Source organism: Sapajus apella, unplaced genomic scaffold (assembly GCF_009761245.1).
Source record: "Sapajus apella isolate SASKATOON/1434 unplaced genomic scaffold, GSC_monkey_1.0 scaffold2383, whole genome shotgun sequence".
Classification (NCBI taxonomy): domain Eukaryota; kingdom Metazoa; phylum Chordata; class Mammalia; order Primates; family Cebidae; genus Sapajus; species Sapajus apella.
This window is the reverse complement of record NW_022439309.1, coordinates 1-5858: the sequence shown is the minus strand read 5'-3', so window position 1 is coordinate 5858 and position 5858 is coordinate 1. Positions and strand designations below refer to the sequence as shown.

The following is a 5858-nucleotide window of genomic DNA, read 5'->3' as shown; positions in this document are numbered from 1 at the left end:
GGCGGCTCCAGGCCGCAGCCAGGGGTTCCTTTTCCAAGTACCAGAAGTCTAGTTCGTCCTTCTGGGGATTAGGGGCAGAGGGTGCCTGGGCTGACTCGGCTTCCTCAGGCAGGGCAGAGGCTGCGGCCGCCTCCGGATGGGACGGGGCGTCCCTCTGGTGGGCGCTGTCCACGGAGGCTGCATAGTCCTGCATCAGGGCAGCACCGTGGTCCTGGGATAGTGAGGTCTTGGAGATCCCTGATATGATAATAGTGCTTTTGTTTCGTGGCGACTTGAGTTTCAGCTTTGAAGCTTCGCTGAGTTGTCGAATAGCAACTTCAGCCGCTGGATCCGAACCATTCAACACCAACAATTCTGTGTCTGAAGAAGAGAGCGTTTTGCTGACGGGCGCACTGCTGCAGGAGATGGCCTGGACAGAGATGTCCTTCTCGATCACCTTCACTTTGATGGGAGTCTTCACTGGCGTCTTAGAGCTCAGCGGGGACGCCCTCCCCATGTGGACGCGAGGCTTGGTCTTCACAGCGGTGACAGTAGTGACCACAGACCCACAGGGCATCACAGTGCGGTCCTTTTCTATTTTTGCAGCAGGAATAGAGGGAGGGATGGGCAAGGACTTCAATTCACCAGGTTCCACATAAGTAAACTCTGCCGTGGCGGAGGCTAGCACCGAGCAGCAGCAGGCAGACCCGCTGGTCCGCAGGAAATTCTGTGGTCCAGAAGGCTGCTTCTTAAATAAATCCAAAGGAACTGTCGCCGTCGCCAGCAGACCTTCTGAGGATCGCCCAGCCTCTGAAATCTGCAGGTGTAACTCCTTCGACTTGGCATTCAACTCGAAGGTGAATTCCTCTTCCCTCGTGAGGTCCGTGGTGTTTTTCGTCAGGGTGCTGGAGAACCTCTGAAGGGGATCGTTCAGCTGCACGACGCACACTGTTAACGTGGCCTGAAGCATCGGGCTCGCTGAGCAGGAAGGCGCGGATATTCCTCACCAGCAGCTTTAGCTCGTGAGCCCTGGGAGGTTTGGGAGGACAGGATTCCTGAGCAGTAGAAGGAGCACACTCTTAAGTTTGAGCTTCCTGTACATTCGTGGGCTTGGTGATCAGAAGCACTGACGGAGAGGCAGAACCAACCAAATGCTTCAAGAGCTCCTTCAGAGTGTCTGACACCGTGCGCGTCTAGGCCACCTGGTCCTCCCCAGTGCTTTGGACTGGATAATAACGGCCATTTCCGGCACACTCACGAAGGACCAGCTAATCTGGAGGTTCTCTCTCTTCTCTTTCAGGTGGAACTCCAGCTGAGCACACTGGAGACCGCCTCCACCGCCAACTCCAGGGGTTGGCCGGTCCTCCTCGCGGGTCCTCCTCGAGGACAGGAAAGGCGGGCCCCCTTTCCTCTCCGCCTCCTCGCTCAGGGCGGTCACCCAGACCGTCTACCGCTGGCTCCTCCAGCTGCCCAGCGTCAGGATCCAGGAGAGCAGCGCGTCGGACCCAGGGCGCGGCCCCTCGCCAGATTCCAGCGCCCGCCGCCGGGGCTGGTGTCACGCCCTGGCCAGCGCCCGCTGCGCCGGGTACAGGCCCACCTTGGCCAGGGCCGCGACGAAGAGCGACACCAGCGCGAGCCACTGCACCTTCCCGAGCCACGAGCCCAGCCGGGCCAAGGCCATGGCGCATCCCGGCCCGCCTCGCCCCAACCTCCCCGGCAGCCCGCGGCGCGGGCAACCGGCTTAGGATACGCGCTGGCGGCGGCAGCGGCGCACGGGGGACTTGGAGGGGGCGCGGCGGGGCCGGAGCCTGGCGAAGAGCTAGGCCCGGGGCCTCCGGGCGGGGTGGAAACGCGCGGCGGCCTGGGCTGGTCGCAAGCCCCGCACACCTGCGGAACAGGGGCGCGAGCGGACCCCGCGGCTGGCGCTCCCGACTCGGCGTCTGGGAAGCTCCCGTGCCGCGGCAGGGCGCGCTTCCTCCTGCGGGCCGCCCTGGGCGTCCAGCCTGCGGCCCAGCAGTGGCCTGAAGGAGGCTCGGGCTTGGAGAGGGGCTATTGGTGTTTATCTTTACACAAAACTTAAAGAGAAATTGAGGTTGATTTTTCTTGTTTTCATGTGACCATGAAAGGGTGAAGCGGGGAATCAAGGAACCAGCCCCAGATGACTCAGGTAATCTAAGAGCAGGCCTGGGATCCACACACCAGACACACACCCAGAGGGAACCACAATGCCTGGCCTTCCTCTTTCCTCAATCCCTATTTAAACTAATCTGGAAGATTTGTGAGATTAAAAAGAGTGATGACAGGAAAGGAGAGAAGATTGGTGGAGGAAGGAAAGTCCATTAAATTAGGGACAATTGTGAGGGAGAAGAGAAAAAAGAGACAGGATCTGAAAGCCCTGAGATGGATTGAAAGGGGAGCAGTGGCTCAAAGAAAAGAGGAGGGATCGTCAGTATTTAAACAGACCACATCCTGTGTGAGTCCAAGCTAGTGGTCCTTAGGTCAGGAGGCATTGGGAAATCTGCTCTGACAGTTCAGTTTGCTCAGGGAATTTTTTTTTTTTTTTTTTTTTTGAGACAGAGTTTCGCTCTTGTTATCCAGGCTGGAGTGCAATGGCGCGATCTCGGCTCACTGCAACCTCCGCCTCCTGGGTTCAGGCAATTCTCCTGCCTCAGCCTCCCGAGTCGCTGGGATTACAGGCACGCGCCACCATGCCCAGCTAATTTTTTGTATTTTTAGTAGAGTCGGGGTTTCACCATGTTGACCAGGATGGTCTCGATCTCTTGACCTCGTGTTCCACCCGCCTCGGCCTCCCAAAGTGCTGGGATTACAGGCGTGAGCCATTTTTTTTTTTTTAAATATGACCTAATGATAGAAATTTTCTAAAGAAAGCAAGTTGAAGTGGATCAACAACAGTGAATGCTAGAAATCTTGGATATTGCAGAGACAGAGCAATTTACAGCGATTAGGAATTTGTATATGAAGAATGGACAAGGTTTAACACTAGTATATTCTATTATAGCTCAATCCACATTTAATGCCTTACAGGACCTGAGAGAATAGATTTTATGGGTTAAGGGCACAGAAGATGTTCCAATGATTTTGGTTGGCAATAAATGTGACCTGGAAGATGAGCGAGTAGATGGCAAAGAACAGGGCCGGAATTTGGCAAGACAGTGGTGTAACTGCACCTTTGTAGAAACTTCTGCAAAGTCAAAGCTCAATGTTAATGAGATGTTTTATGACTCGGTCAGACAGATTAATAGAAAAACACCAGTGGAAAAGAAGAATCCTAAAAAGAAATCATGTCTGCTGCTCTAAGCCTGTAGTCAACAGCAGCTCTGAGCCAGGTGACAGGAATGAAGAAATGTTGCCTGATTGGAAAGCGCCAGCATTTCAGACTTCAAAAAATAAATCTGAAGAGGCTTCTCACAGTGTATATATTAGGTGAAGAATTTAGATCTTATGTTGGTTTGCACAAGTTCCCTGGAAAAAAATATTACTCTGTGTATGTATATCTCTTGGAAAATAAGACAACAGTATATTTCCTTTGCAATAGCAGTTATATCAGGTGTGAGAATATACTTGACTCTCATATGATTATGCAAAAGAGCATGGATGCATTTCAAATGTTAGATATTGCTACTATAATCAAATGATTTCATATTGACCTTTTTATCATGATTCCTCCCTATCAAGCACTAAACAGTTGAACCATTCTACTTTATATGTGTAATGATATTATAAAATGTCCCCTCAACCTCATTGCTGCAGATAATGTTCTTAAGTCATTGACTTCATTTTATATATACAAAAAGTATGTTATATCATCTCACATTATATTCTAATTAAAATTGTACATAATGCTTTGGAAAAATGGGTCTATTTTCCCACAGAAGAAAAAAACTGGAATAACCGATTTCTATGGCTTTCAAAGCTAAAATATATACTAAACCTACTCTAATATTGCTTCTTGTATTTTACTGTCAGATTAAATTACAGCTTTTATGGATGATTAAATTTTAGTACATAAAAAAAAACAAAAACCTAAGTGAAATTAGCTTGCCTGGAATGAAGCATTGATATACTGAAAGCTGATTAACCTTTTGGAAGGAAACTTTTGTTTATTTAATCTTTTTTGAGACAGGGTCTCGTTCTGTCATGTAGGCTGGGGTTGCAACCTCTGGTCCACAGGTTCAAGCCATTCTCCCACCTCAGCCTCTGGAGTAGCTGAGACTACAGGGGTGGCCACCATGCCCAGCTAGTTTTTGAATATTTGGTAGAGACTGGGTTTCACCATGTTGGCCTAGCTGTTCCCAAACTCCAGAGCTCATGTGATCCACCCACCTCAGCCTACTGATCAATAACAGATAAGGCGCGATGACTCAAGCCTATATCCCAGTACTTTGGGAGGCCGGCGAGTAAATCATGAAGTCAGGAGCTAGAGACCAGCCTGGCCAACATGGTGAAACCCCATCTCTACTACAAATACAAAAATTAGCTCAGTGCAGTGGCAGGTGCCTGTAATCTCAGCTACTTGGGAAGCTGAGGCAGGAGAATCGCTGGAACCTGGGAGGCAGAGGTTGCAGTGAGCCAAGATCGTGCCACTGCAATCTAGCCTGGGTGACAGAGCAACATTCCATCAAAAATTACAAGATAATAAATAAATAAAAATTTAATGAGCTTTTCCATTTTAACTAAAGAATGGTAATTCTAGACTTCTGCCACAACATTATGGTTGACAAAACATTCTTAATTCATTTTAAATAGATCTGACTTTAGATCCTGAAACAGCAAGTCATAATCTTGTATCTCTGATGATAGAATACAGTGAGATTTGGAAAGACACCCAAAAGACTCATGATCCGAAAAAGACTAATGTTGGTATTCCTAGAAGGAAGAGAAAGAGAACAAAATCAAACTGGATAGACCTAACAGTGTTGTTTGTAAGAATTGCCTTCCCAGGAGATGGAAAAAGACACTATCATGATGGGATTAATTCTTTAGTATTCGGCTACAGAAATGTAATAATTTTACTGAAGTCATTACAGTGGGTAGAGTGGCAAGAGTTCTTCTGCTAAAAGTAAAACCCAGTAATATTAGGATTTTTCTGGACATTGAAGTGGGTGAGGTTTAATCTTATAACCTGAATGCCAGGTCTCATATCTTTTCTTCAAGTGATATTTTTATGAATCTGTTTAGGCTGTGTTTCCCACTGAGTGTGATTTATAACCACATATAATTGGTATAGTAATAGACTATGAATGGAAGATTTAAAAACTATTTTCTATTTTATTTAAGAGAGAAGCTCTACAATTCTGAATTCTATCTATACCACTTATAAGCAGAAAAAGGCGTTTTATTTCATTATTTTAGCAACTATCAATAAAATATTATTTTAAAAGGCCTACTCTTCAGAGATGTATTGGGAATAAATTGTAAAGTACTTTTGATATTCTAAGAGGATAGTGTACTTAGTCAATATTTCAATGCTTTCCACATTATGAATTTTATCAAAATTATGTAATTATTAGCTCAATCCAGTAACAAAACAGGCTTATATAAAAACAAAAATCTCCTGAGTCATGCCATCCTTTGCCAAATTCCTGGAAAACAGAGGCAGGATTTATTCTAGTGATCTTGCTATTTCTCCATGACTGTAATATGTCTGATGTTAGCCATTTCAAATTAACATTATATTAGGTAAACTGAGAATTTAGATCTATCACACCACCCAGGCACATGCTTTGTTTTTTCCCACAAATATCCAAATATATTCATGGAATTTAATTAATATGTTCATACAACTATATAATTGTTCACAGATGAGCCAGTTAGGTAACATAATTATAATTTCTATGATACACAAATTTTGTTTTACT

The 5858-nt window shown here is 46.4% G+C and overlaps 2 pseudogenes; one reads left to right on the top strand and one right to left on the bottom strand.

The window, feature by feature from the left end:
* Positions 1 to 3: 3 nt before the first annotated feature.
* LOC116547219 lies at positions 4 to 1660 on the bottom strand (annotated as a pseudogene).
* Positions 1659 to 3336, top strand: LOC116547218 (annotated as a pseudogene).
* Positions 3337 to 5858: the final 2522 nt, after the last annotated feature.